A 13,748-nucleotide genomic window follows, 5' to 3' on the forward strand; every position below is an offset into this window, starting at 1 on the left:
CAGAGACATTACTTTGCCAACAAAGGTCTGTCTTAGTCAAAGCTATGGTTTTTCCAGTAGTCATGTGTGGATATGAGAGTTGGACTATAAAGAAAGCTGAGTGCCGAAGAATTGATGCTTTTGAACTCTGGTGTTGGAGAAAACTCTTGAGAGTCCCTTGGACTGCAAGGAGATCCAACCAGTCCATCCTAAAGGAAATCAGTTCTGAATATTCGTTGGAAGGACTGGTGCTGAAGCTGAAACTCCAATACTTTGGCCACCTGATGCGAAGAACTGACTCATTGGAAAAGACCCTGATGCTGGGAAAGATTGAAGGCAGGAAGAGAAGGGATGACAGAGGATGAGATGGCTGGATGGCATCGCTGACTCAAAGGACACGAGTTTGAGTAAACTCCAGGAGTTGGTGATGGACAGGGAGGCCTGGCGTGCTACAGTCCATGGGATTGCAAAGAGTTGGACACAACTGAGAGACTGAACTGACTGACTGACTGACGTGATGAACTGGGGTGAGGGGACAAAGGAAATTGCTGCATGTTTAAGTTTGGGCCTTTGTCCTCCAGGCAGCAAGGAGCCTTGAAAAGGTTTTAAACTTAACCTATGGTAACCAGGTCAGCTCTGCATCTTAGAAAGATGGAATTCAGGTGGGGTGGAGAGGAGACAGTCAGTCATGATCTAATGGCCGATGGAGAGGCAACTGCCACCTCAGAGGTGATGAGACTGGAACCTAGGGGTGGACAGGAGGGAAGAGTATGAGAATACTTAGGGTGTGTCCATTCCAGGAAGAGTGAGGTGTGAGAGGAAGGAAGGCAGGGAAGACTCCCATACACGTGGCCTGGCCCTAGGGCAGCGAGGGATGGTGGCCCAGGGATGCTTAATGTGCAGGGCTGGGGATCACATTTAGAAAGAGGATGCCTGAAAGGAGTGGATAAGGGGGACTGTGAGCATGGACTAGGTCATTCAGGGAGAGAAGATAGAGGGCAGAATAATGAGCTGTTCCCTTCCGACTCTCTGGGTCTGTGGTTTGATGAGCAACTTGCAAAGAAGCAGTCGCCTGACTCGGACTCAGCTCAGGTGGAGAGAAGGGGCTGAAGGGGGCACAGCCACTAGGGGGCGCTATTGCCTCAAGAAAAGCTACATTCCCTGGGGAGATCCTGAGAGCGCGCGCAAGGTTTCTTTTTAAAATTATAATATCTAGGTAGTGAGGGAGGTAATATTATCATTGCCATTCATGATTTCCTACAAGGGAAACAACCCAGAGAACATAAGTAACCTGTCCAAGACCACGCAAATAGAAACTGAACTCAGAGTTCTGACACAGCCTGTGGGGGCAGAGGGGTAGGGTGGGGGATGGACCGTGGGGTCAGAGGATGAATCAGAGAGGACCACGTGGGGAAGACTATTTTTTTTCACAGACAAGTTTGTGATTCCTTTATTTTTTCTTAATGTACATGATAAAATAATTTTGATACAAAACTTCAACCTTACTGATTCCCTGGTAAACTCTCATCAGGCTAGAATGCATAATTAGTATTTTTTCAAAATTTTATTGTAGCTGCTTTATTTTGTTTTATTTTTTTATTGTAGTTGCTTTACAACGTTGTGTTCTTTTCTGCTGTACTGCGACGTGAATCAGCTAAACATTTACATACGTCCCCTCTTTTTTGCATTTCCTTCCCTTTAATTATAGGGCACCGCTGAGCACTGTTCCCTGTGCTATACAGGAGGTTCTCCTTGAAAGAAAGTGTTAGTCACACAGTCATACCTGACTCTTGATCCTATGGACCCACCAGGCTCCTCTGTCCATGGAATTTTCTAGGCAAGAATACTAGAGTGGGTAGCCATCCCTTCCTCCAGGGGATCTTCCCAACTCAGGGATTGAACCTGGGTCTTCTGCATTGCAGGCAGATTCTTTACCATCTGAACCACCAGGGAAGCCCCCAGGTTCCCTGTTAGTTATCTATTTTATACATAGTGTCAACATTGTTGTCAACTTTTTAAAGATGCACTACAGGAGGGTTGCCAGTTAAGTTTTATTTGGGGCAAAATGAGGGCTGCAGCCCGGGAAATAGCACCTCAGATTAGCTCTGAAATACTGCTCCAATGAGGCAGAGAGGAAAATGTCAGCATATATGTGATTTTGGTGAAGAAGGAATACATGCCACCAAGCATGTGTTTTTCCAGAAGGTTTCTGCTAGTCTTGTGAAGCTTTGCTAGTCACCAGGAATAGTCATCAACATGAAGAACTTTAGTGCTTTTCTAGATATGGGGAGATACAAGAACTAAGCTCATAAAATGCCTCCTGAAAATATCTAACTGAAGACCTGTCGTGCCAATTTCCCCCCTCGAGTGCTCTATACCCTGAGCTCGTTTCAGGGGTGTTGAAGGTGAAGGTCAGCAGCTTCAGTAGCGCATGATTTAATCCTTGTCGAGGTATACGGCAAGTGCAATTTGTAGTTGACAGGGTGTATATGTCAACCCCAGTCTCCCAATTCATCCCATCTCCCCTCCCCCTTGACATCCATTTATTTGTTCTCTATGTCTGTGTCTCTATTTCTGCTTTGTAAATAAGATCGTCTACACCAAGTTATTTTCATATTCCACATATATGCATTAATATATGGTGCTTGTTTTTCTCTTTTTTAAAAATTGTTTATCTATTGGTTGCGTTGGGTCTTCATGGCTGCCCGAGGGCTTTGTCTAGTTGCGGCAGTCCAGAGCTACTCTTGGCTGCGGTGCACAGGCTTTTCCAAATGGTGGTTTCTCCTTGCCCGGAGAAGGCCCCAGGTTCTGTCACATGGGCTCAGTAGCTGTGGTGCACGGGCTTAGTTGCTCCAAGGCATGTGGAATCTTTTCAGACCAGAGATGGAGCCTGTGTCCCCTGCATTGGCAGATGGATTCTCATCCACGGTACCCCCAGGGAAGCCCTGTTTTCCTCTTTCTGACTTACTTCACTCTGTGTGACAGTCTCTACAAATGACCAAATTTTGTTCCTTTTTATGGCTGAGTAATATTCCTCTGTGTGTGTGTGTGTGTGTGTGTGTGTGTGTGTGTGTGTGCACGCCATGTCTTCTTTATCCTTTCCTCTGTTGATGGACACTTAGGTTGCTTCCATGTCCTGACTATGTATTAAATGGAAGTCTTTCATCTCTACCGTCGCTCCTGCTTCTTCTGGCGTCTCACTCAGAGCCACCTTGGGCCACATGGAGCTGGGAGATGACTAACTTTAGACTCAAACCTCTCTCCCCTGGTTAAAATCATCCAATCTTCACCCTACCACAACCCACCCACCCGGTTTGAGAAGTGGACAGAGAAAGCCATCTGGGGCTGGACTGTAGCTGGAGTTGGGGGGCCAGGGTTGGGACTGCACTGGAGTCCCAGAACAGACACTGCAGGTACGATCTGTGTTTGGCGGTTCCCCGATGCCCTGCCTGCACTGAGGTCCCCTCAGGTGTTTGCTGACTGATTGTCTAAACCCACGTTGGTCTGGCCACACTCCATAGCTGAGTTTGGCTCTGGGTGCTCCTCTGAAGGGGGGCACAGACAATCCATAATGTACCCATTGGCTGGCAAGACCGCTAAGAGCACAGGCTCTGTGGACTTCCCTGGTGCTTCAGTGGTTACGAATCTGCCTTGCAGGGGACGCTGGTTGGATCCCTGGTCGGGGAACTGAGATCCCACATGTCCCTGAGCAACTAAACCCGCTTTCGTTTAGTTTAGACTCTCAGAAGTAGAGAGTGTGTGGGCTTCAGTAAACACAGCACAAGGGTTAGGGTAAAGGCTAGGGTTAGGGTTAGGCACCACGACGAGAGAATCCATGCACTGTAATGGAAGGTTCCATATTCTGTAACTAAGACCCAATGCAGGCAAATTAATTAGCTGATTGTAAAAAAGAGCACAGGCTCCGGTGGCAGACTTGAATCCTGGAGAGACCCTTAACCTCTGGTTCTCAGCTTCGTCATCTATAAAATGGGGGTGATGATAACCCCCCCACCTGAGCACAGAAGTCACCTCTCAGTCTGCCCCAGTGCCTGATCCTCCCAGGTGTTCAGTGAGTGTCTGTGAAATGAATAAATGAATAAATGAGTGGGTTGTTACCCCGGGATGCTGCTGCAAACGTTCTTTGCTGGGTCTCCTAGTGCGCTAGTGCGTCCTGCTCTCTTGGGAGCTGACTGGAAGGAAATCGCTGCTGGGAGGGAAGGCACGTCTTCACCTCCACTGCACACTGTCACATCAGTGGATTTTCATCTTGTTTTGTTTTTGGTAGTGAGGCTTGTCTGATCCCGGCTAAGCGTGGAGTGTTAAGCCCAGACCACCAGGGAATTCCCGCCACCTCATTTCTTACAGTGGGCATACTAGCTTACTCTCCACCAACAGTGTACAGAATTCCCATTGCTCCACGTTGTCTTGGTACGATCAGGTTTTTAAATTTTTCACAGTTGTGAGGTGCGTTCATTCAATGCAACTATGGAAACACATAAACGTGGATGAACCTCACAAACATCTTGTTAAGAGAAAAAAGCAAGCTGCAGTAAAACCTGCACAGTAAACAGTGTGTTATTTAGAGTTATGTACATATGTAGTAAAAATATTTTTGAAAGGCAAAATAACAGTTTAAATAAAAAAGCAGAGGAGAGTAGTTCCCTCTGGGGCGGAGGGAGGAGATGTAAGGGGAATGCAGAGGTACACCTCTGTGCATAAGGTAATTCTTTATTGATGTGTACGTGTGGGGCTGAGGGGCTCTTGGGTAAAAGGGCCCAGACTTTTCTTAGGGGGTCCAGAAATGAGAACCAGACCTGATGGGTAGAAGCTATGGGCCCAGATGCCAGCCCAGACAAAGGAGGTGACCACAGGACTTGTTTCTGTCCTGGAGGAGGTTGCCACCAGAGGGAGTGTGAGCCCTGTTACTGGGGGACAGGACACTCTAGAGTGATCCATTCTGGGCTCTGTCCTAGAGGACCTTGGTGGCTTCTTCTACCCCGGGGATTCCAACACTTCAAGAATGAAAAACAATCTGTCTTGACCCCAGGGCCCCTCCCATGTCCTCTCTGGAAAGCTGCAGTTCCAGCCAGGAACAATTGTCAGTGGGTTTTTGTGGGGGTTTTTTTCTTTTTTTTTCTGGGTGTGCTGAGCAGCTTGTAAGATTTCAGTTCCCCAACCAGGGATTGAACTAGGGTCATGGCAGTGAAAGTGCTGAGGCCTAACCACTGGACCACCAGGGAACTCCCTGCCAGAGTCGGTGCTTTGAGCCAAAGCAAGAGGCCTGGAAGTTAATTCCAGGAAGAGCTTTTCTGCCTTGTGGGATCAAGCAGAAATGAAGTGGGATAAGGGAGAGGAAGAAGTAGTGGGCTCTTGGCCACCGGGCCCTCCCCTGGCCAAGTAGAAGAGGGGTCCCAGGGCCGAGGCTGGGGCCAAGGAGTGCCTCCTGGCCAGAGCCTCGTTCCCAGGGTTTCCTGAGTCCTGCTGCAGCCTCCTGAGGGCGAGCTGGGCGTGATGTCTCAAGAAGGCACTAGGTGGAGCCATGACACCAGGGCACCTCCCACCTCATCTACGGGGTTTGGGGGTCAAGTTGTCTTCCTGCTGGGAGTCTAGGGTGGGGAGACCCACTAAGAGGGACTGTCAGGGGAAGGCATTTATCAAGTCTGAGGAGACTAGATAAATGGTGGGAGAAGGAGGGAATCGAGGAGGTGTTGGTCTGTCTCGGGCAGCTGGGGGGAGGGGAGGTATATTTATCTTCTGAGCCAAGGGCATTAAAAATAACCAGGGCCCCTGAGTAATCCAAGCTCTCTATGGTAGAGTAGAGGCCCACCAGTGGGGACTAGAAGGGCAGAGCAACGAGGAAGCAGAGGATGAAACCAGAAGGGTCTCCTCCCACCCCCAGCCTCTAGCCTGGGACTACTGGGGGCAGGGACTGGGCAGGCTGGTGCCCCTTGGGCTGGCTGGAGTGGGCAGGGAGGGAAGGAGGAGGGGAGCGGGGAGCCAGGCAGGAACAATGCTGGCACCCAGCCAGGAGCTGGAGTCTGGGGCTGAGGAGAGAGGAGGGAAGGGGAGAAGATGCAGGGTGGAGAAGAGAGAAGAAAAGAGGGCTGAGCGAGGTGGAGAAAGTGTCCCCATGGGGGAGTGCCCACACTGCTCCCCTATCAGTCTCTGAGCCCACTTGAGGAAAGGAGCCTATCCTCTGGGTTCCAGCTCGCAGTGAGGAGTTGGAGCTACAGCAGGAGGCACTTCAGTTAGCCTCTAGGAAGGACTTCCCTGGAGGAATGGGGGCAAGAGAAAGAGTGAGCCAAGGAGGATTGTGGGAGGGGGGACTCCCTCCTGTTCTGTTAAGTCCTGGGGCTCAGCTGGGTTGTGATCCATGTTCTTGCCTTGACACAGGTTACTGGAAGGATGACCTCACCTTTCTGCCTCTGTTTCCTTGTCTGATTCCTGAGTCAGGGCTGTGACGATAGAAGGACAATTGCAGGAAAGTTTTACTGAAAGATTTAGCTTCTAGACACAGCTGCAAGGAAAGGGGCTGGTGCTGAGACGCGGGCAGCCTGAGGATGGCAGAGGCTGGCTACGGGAAGAGAGGGCCCTCCCTTGTGGGGTTCCATCCTGGCTGCGGAGCTGAGGACAAGGAGCCAGAATGATGTGCTCGGCACCTCCGAGGAGGTCAGGGAATATTTCCTCAGTGGATGAGAGGATGGTTGAAAATTCAGGACTACACTGACCCTGCTCAGCACAGGGTCTGGCACATAGCTGATGTTTCATAAATGTTTATCAAGGAAATAAATGCCGCCCATCTTCCCAAGGCCGGGCCCAGGCCCTGCCTTTGTCAGCATCTGCGGAAACAGTGATGACGCCCGTGCCATAGCTGACCCAGCAGGAGGACCGTCTGGCCCATGGGTACCCTTACATTTTGGTGCAACCTCCTGGGTGGTATGAGATGTATTGGAGCTGGATGATCAGACCTCTGAGGAAGCTCCAGTGCCCCGTCCCAGAGCCCGGCCAAGGAAAGGTGACTGTCCCTCCCCGGGCAGCTCTAAGCTGAGCCCAGGAAGATCCCCCCCCCTTAGGCTCCTGCTGAAACTTTAGCCCGCAATTCCCCACCTGAGGCTGATGGCCTGCCACACCTGTCCTGGCCTCATAATCTTCAGCCCAGAAGGAGAGGAGAGGCCCAGCAAGGGGCAGACGCTTGTCCCCCGCATGGGTGAGTGATGGAGGAGAGCCAAAGGAGAAGCCTAACACCTCTCCACCCTGGAGCACGCACGTCCCCAGCTGTGGAGAAAGAGGGTGTGGAGGGGTCGAGCTGACATCCGTGGAGATCAGGCATCCCCCGGTTACTGGGACCAAACAATTCCCCTGCTGCCTGAGTGACCCCCCAAGTGGGCCACACCACTTTCTGGTCCTCAGTTTCTTCTTGAACAAAGGAGAGGCGTGATCCCCGAAGGCCCTTCCTTCTGGGACTCTGTTCTCTGGTTCTTGAACTCCCAGCTTCTAAGATTCCACCTCGGGGCGGCCGGAAGGGAGGGCTCACCGCCGAGGACCATGCAGCTGTTGGCCTGCTCCAGCTTGTCACCAGCCTGAATCCCAGCCTGACCTGACACACATCTGCTCACCTCCAGGAGTGGGAGTGGGAGCTGAGACCTGAGTCCAGTCTGCAGATGTCCCCAGATCCCCTGATGGCTGCCAGTTTACTGCCTTCTCTACTTTTTGATCTTCCACTCCCCTGCAAGTGGCTGGATCCCCTGGAGAAGCTGGGAGAGTCTGGCCAACTCTGTGGAGGGCTGGGACAGGAGGAATAGGGTTTCTAGAGTGCTGGGTAGGGGCAGAGGTCAGGCAGATGTTTGATGAGGAGGCAGAAGAATGGAGGAGATGACCTTTTAAAGTCCCTTCCAGTTGGAGGAGCGGGGACATGAGGCTCCAAGGGATGAGAAAAGGACGGAGAATGTCACGGGACAAGAATGATGGCTCAGGAGACCAGGGGCTGGGGTTAAGTGGGGTCAACCCTATCTCACCCGACCTCTCTTGGTGCCAGTGACCGGGCAAGGGGCTGATCCTGCTGTCAGGGAACGATTGTCACAGTCCAGTGGGGAGCGGGTGGGGCGTGGAGGAAGACGGGGGTAGAGACAAACCCCACTGACCCGAACGGAATGGGGAGTGTGCCTGGGAGGAGGGGAACCCGCGGGCTCCTGGGAGACCCAAGGAAGAGGGCAAAGGAGGGACCCTGCCCCCTACAAGCTCCCACTCTGAGAATTTTTCTTTGAGTGGGTATGGGGCTGGGAAGGAAGGTGGGGCTGGACTGTGGGAGGGATGGTGAGGAAAGGCCAGTCAGACCTCAGGTGGGCCTGGGGTGGGGAGCTCTTAACAGCCCAGGCTAGGAGTCGGGGTGCTGTCAGCCGGCCAGGTTTCTGCCTCTGCCTGGGAAGAGCCCAGCCCAGAGATCTTTATCCAGGGCAGGAACAGAACTGGTTTCTCGACTGGCAGCGCCAAGGGGTACAAGGACAGGAAGAAGCCAAGAGTTCAGGAGGGCAGCGGCAGGTCCGAAGGAGAGGTGGGAAGACCTGACCCGGGGACCCTTGACCTTCCCTACAGCAGCCGTCTTAACCTCCTGACGCCTCCTGGCCCCTCCGTAGGCATCGCTTTTGCATCTTATTCGCACATGATGGATTCACTTTCTGGGCTTTCCTGGTGGCACAGATGGTAAAGAATCTGCCTGCAGTGCAGAAGACCCAGGTTCCATACCTGGGTCAGGGAGATTCTAGATGGGCCGAAGGACTTTCCCAGGTGCCCTGGCTGTCCGGCTACCCTGTCCCTCATCTTTTTCAGGTATGGCTGGCCCAGCCAAGAGAAATACCTGGTTGGACTCCTCTCCACCCCCCCCCCCACCCTTCCCCACCTTGCCACCTCAGTCTCTCCCTTTCCGCTGACACTTGAAGAGCCCTGAGTCTCTCCCTTTCCGCTGACCCTTGAAGGGTCCTGAGGTCACTGTGGAGAGGGGTAGGGGAGCCCACAAGAGGTGGGGGACTCTGGAGGACTCTGCTCAGAGCCAGCTCCCTTTAATCCTCCGCCACAAAGGGCCTGGAGGCCGCAGTCCCATCCATCTTCTGCCTGTGGTGATCCTCATGCAGACCTTTGTTGGGACCCGGGGTCAGAGGCCCTGACCAGCATGCCTCCTCTCCTCTGACCCCCAGCCCTGGGACCCTTTCTTCCCCGCCTCTTCCCCTCCGCCTGAGCATCTCAGCCTCTCCAGCCTAGCTCTCCTCCTATCCCTGCCCGCTGCCTTCTTCCATCTTCCCCTCCCCTGGTCTCCTCCCTCCCCTCCCTCTCTCTCCCTCTCTTCCTCTCCCTCTGCCCTCCTCCCTGCTCCTCTCTGGGGCTTCCTGTCTGTGGCCCCACTTCTGCCAGACCCTCCCATGTGGGTTCAAGTAACTGGGCTCCTCCTGGCACACCTGGGCACAGAGCTGCCCTTAGGTTCTGGGGGCCTCAGTGGTACCCCAGGCCCTGGCTTCCCCGGAGCTTTCTCCTCTCTGGTCTCAGCTGTGCCCTGACTCTCTCGGTTTTGAGGCCTTTCCAGGCCTTCCTCTCAGCTCCACGCTCCTGTTTCTTGGTGTATGCGTGTGTCTGTATGTGCGTGTACCTCAGTTTCCCTGAGATGCTGGTGTAGACTGCCTCAGTGCCTATCAGCGCCCCTGGCGGGTTGAGCGCAGCCCCGACCCCAGGAGAGAAGCACACGTGTCTTTGCCTTCCTTTTCTCTTGGGCCCTGCTTGTCCTGACCCTTGCGGGGGCTCGGTGACCCAGGCAGGCCCCTCTGTTGCCGCCTCAGCGGTCTCACCCTCTCCTTCCCCTCTGAGAAGCTTGGACTCTCGAGAAGACTCTGCCCACAGAGACTTCACAGAGTTTTCAGGATACAGGCAGGAGCGGGGGGCTCCTATGCCTCTTCCCTCAAATGCACCACTGACACGGGCAGGTAACGGAAGAGGAGCCCAAGAGGCCTTGGGGTGGGAGGGGAAGCTAGAGGAACTTTCTCACAGGTTGGGCTGGGCCAGATGGGTGAGGTGGCCGCTCCCTGATCCAATCTCCTGTGTCCAGGGCTAAAACTTCCTTGTCATCTCAGGCTGGCAGGCAGGGAAGTGCTGGAGAAGCAGAGCCAGGAGGAAGGGCCCGCCCAAAGTGGGGCCCCCGTCTCAGGGTAGACAAATAGCTACTGTTTTCAGAGAACCCCCATTCTGAGGGGGGAGACCCAGTCCCTGCCCTCTGAGATCTTCTGGGAAAAAGAAATGTGTCTTCTCACTGCCGTTTTCAACAGCTGTATTCAGAGACAAACCAGGCAGAGAAACAAGAGCAGATGCCCCAAACAGACAGACGGCGCTCCAGCCACAAGGGCCTGGGAAAGGTGCAGGAAAGGCTTGAAGAAAGGTCTCTCCAGGCTGGGAATGAGCAGTCAGGTTGAGGGCGGATTGGTAGGCTGGGGAGCCAGCAACTGGACGCAGGTCAGACAGGGCCAGAGTCAAGGATGGGGTGGGAGGGGAGGAGGTGATGCGGAAAGAAGATAAAGGAAGGGCTCAGGCTGACGAGTTCGGGCTCTTCTGGATGAAACCAAGCACAAAACTAGTATCCAGAAGGCCCAACCTGATTCAGTTTCCATTTCTTCTTCTTCTTTTTTTAAATTTTTGGCTGCTCTGGGGCTTTGTTGCTTTGTGTGGGCTTTCTCTAGTTGTGGTGGGTGGGGGCTACTCTTCATTTCGGTGTGCGGGCTTCTCACCGCAGTGGCTTCTCTTGTGGCACACAGGCTTAGCAGCTGCAACTCTCAGGCCTGAGCGCACATGGGCTTCAGTATTTGTGGCTCACAGGCTTAGTTGCTCTGTGGCATGTGGAATCTTCCCATACCAGGGATCGAACCCATGCCCCCTGCATTGACAGGCAGATTCTTATCCACTCTACTACCAGAGAAGTCCCTCATTTTTCCATTTCTGAAGCCAGCACAAGCGGCAACCAAAGCCAGACAGCCATTCTGTTTTTGTTTGTTTGTTTGTTCTAGCAGTATCTTTTAAAAAGACGTTATTTATTTGGCTGTGTACTGGGTTTTAGTTTCAGCATGGGAACTCTTAGTTGCAGCAAGTGTCTAGTTCCTTGACCAGGGACTGAACCCTTGCCTTGGGAGTGCAGAGTCTTAGCCACTGGACCACCAGGGAAGTCCCCAGACAGCCATTCTTGACACCTTCCTTTTTCTTCCCCCTTTCTAATACGCCGCAATCTGCGCCCTCCACCGAATTTCTCTCCACCTTCTGCCTGAGCATCTCATCCATCTCCTGATGGCTTTCCTTTACTCCCCTGCTTCTCTGATCTATCTACCTGGCTGCTAGAAGAAGCTCCTTAAAACACAAATGGAATGCCATTCTCTTTAAAAAGTCCTTCAGTGACTTCTCATGGCTCTTAAAATAAGAAATACTGGGAATTCCCTGGCCGGCCAGTGGTTAGGACTCCAAGTTCTCACTGCTGAGGACCGGCGTTCAATCCCTGGTCAGAAACTAAGATCCCACAAGCTGCAAGTCTCAGCCAAAAAAAAAGAAAAAGAAATACTGTGGTCCTCATGTCCTTCAGGTTCTCCATAATCGTGTCACCGATGGCCCCCCCGCTGCCCTGCACTCCAATTATAGGACCTTGAACTGCCCAAACTGTCCTTAGGGCCTTTACCCTGTGATTCTTTCTGCCTAGAGCACCTTCTCCCCTTCTCTACCTCACTGAGTCCTCCAGGGCATCCCTAAGTGCTTTGTCCTCCAAAACACCTGCTCTTCTGACACTCTACCCACTCCCATTCTAAGTGAGGTCTTCTCTATGGCACTCTCTTCCTCCTCTCCCCTTCTCCTTCATAGCACTTACCACAACAGGTGATTGCATATTTATTGGTGCATTTATATATATTTATCGGTGCATTTATTTTGAATCATCCTTTCCTACTTGAGATCTACTCCCCCTACCCTCCACATGCCCCATAAGGGCAGAAATCTTGCCCATTTTATTCATTTCTGTGTTCTCAGCATCTAGTAGAGTGCCCAGCTCCCAGGAGACTCTCAGGAAACAGTAGTTGGGTGAGTGAATGAATGGGACCCTCCCTGCCCCCACCCCACACCGGAGAGGGGACTCACTTGCCCAGGGACTCTGCACACTCTTTCCCTGCTCCCTGGCTCTGATCCTCTGCCCTCAGCTGCAGCCTGTGGCCTCTAATGGGGCTGTAGCAGGAGGCCCTGGCCCCAGGGCACCCTGGTCTTGTAGACAGAGGAGGCTCCCCAGCCAACACAGAGTCTCTGAAGCGTGGCTGCTGAGTGTCAGCACTGATGGGAGAGGCTGCTTCAGGCTATACGAGGTGCTAAGCTTTGAAGAAGCATCTGGGTGCCAACGGCCGGTTGAGAGGGTGGCATACATATCCAGGCGAGGAGGGAGCAGAGGCCTGCCCTGAAGAGCACACGCAGGAAAAAGCAGAGGTCATGTCTTGAAAGGCTTCTAATACCTGTTTCGGACTTTATTTTGGACAAAATGAAGGGCGGCAGCTAAGGGGATTTTGTAACTTGTTTTATTGTTTTTTAAACAGGTCGTGCACTCTAAGTCACTTCAGTCATGTCCCATCTTTGCAACTCTATGGACTGCAGCCCACCAGACTTCTCTGTCTATGGGATTCTGCAGGCAAGAATACTGGAGTGGGTTACCATGCCCTCCTCCAGGGGATCTTTCCCATCCAGGGATCGAACCCATGTCTCTCACGTCTCCTGCATTGGAAGGTGGGTTCTTTACCACCGGTGCCACCTGGGAAGCCCTTTTAACAGGAGACTGACAGAAAACATATTGGGTTGGCCAAAAAGTTTGTTCAATGTTAGAGGAAACTAGAACTTTTTAGCCATCTCAATTTTTTTGGGGGGGTTGGGGTTTTTAAAGTTTATGTATTTATGGTTGCATTGAGTCCTCATTGATGTGCACAAGCTTCTCTGGTTGTGGAGAGCAGGGCTACTCTCTAGTTGCAATGTGCTGGCTTCTCTTTTTTCTGTGGCTCCCGTTGCAGAGCTGCTCGAGTGCAGGTTCAGTAGTGCACAGGATTTGTTGCCCCATTGCGTGTCCTATTTTCCTAGGCCAGGGATTGAACCCATGTCCCCTGCACTGGCTGGTGGATTCTTAACCACTAGACCACCAGGGAAGTGCCCCAATATGTTTTGAAGGATCCCCTGGCAGCAGTGTGAAGGTTACATCAGAGACACCAAGAGTTTACTATTGCTAAGTGCTATATACTTAATGAGATTTATTTTATTTAGCTATTACAACATCCTTGCGAGGTCGATGTTATATATAATTGCTGTTTTCTAGTTTAGAAGCCTAAGACTCATAGCAGCCCTCTTCACTGGATAAGTGCTCCTTCCCATCCCATGGGATCCTGATGGGATGGTTAATCACCTTGCCAAACCTGTTCCTTGGCCATGGGTGTGGTGTGAGGTCCAGGCCTGGCCAATCAGTGGGCCCCTTGCCCTGACAACAGCAACTAGTCCAAGGGGCCAAGGGATGGTCATGTGACATAAGCAGAAGCAAACTGAATCCTGGGATGTTCAAGATAAAGACTCTGGGAGAGAGTCCCACTTCTTTTTGGATCTCAAGCTGTAACCATATAAGCTGGAGGCGTATGAAACCCATTTCCTATGACTTAGAGATCATTTCTATGTGACAGGATTGAAGGTGACCAATGCACAAAGAAACAGATGAGCAGGATGTGGATGCAAAGGGAGAG

The sequence above is a fragment of the Odocoileus virginianus genome, chromosome 5 (assembly GCF_023699985.2).
Source record: "Odocoileus virginianus isolate 20LAN1187 ecotype Illinois chromosome 5, Ovbor_1.2, whole genome shotgun sequence".
NCBI lineage: Eukaryota > Metazoa > Chordata > Mammalia > Artiodactyla > Cervidae > Odocoileus > Odocoileus virginianus.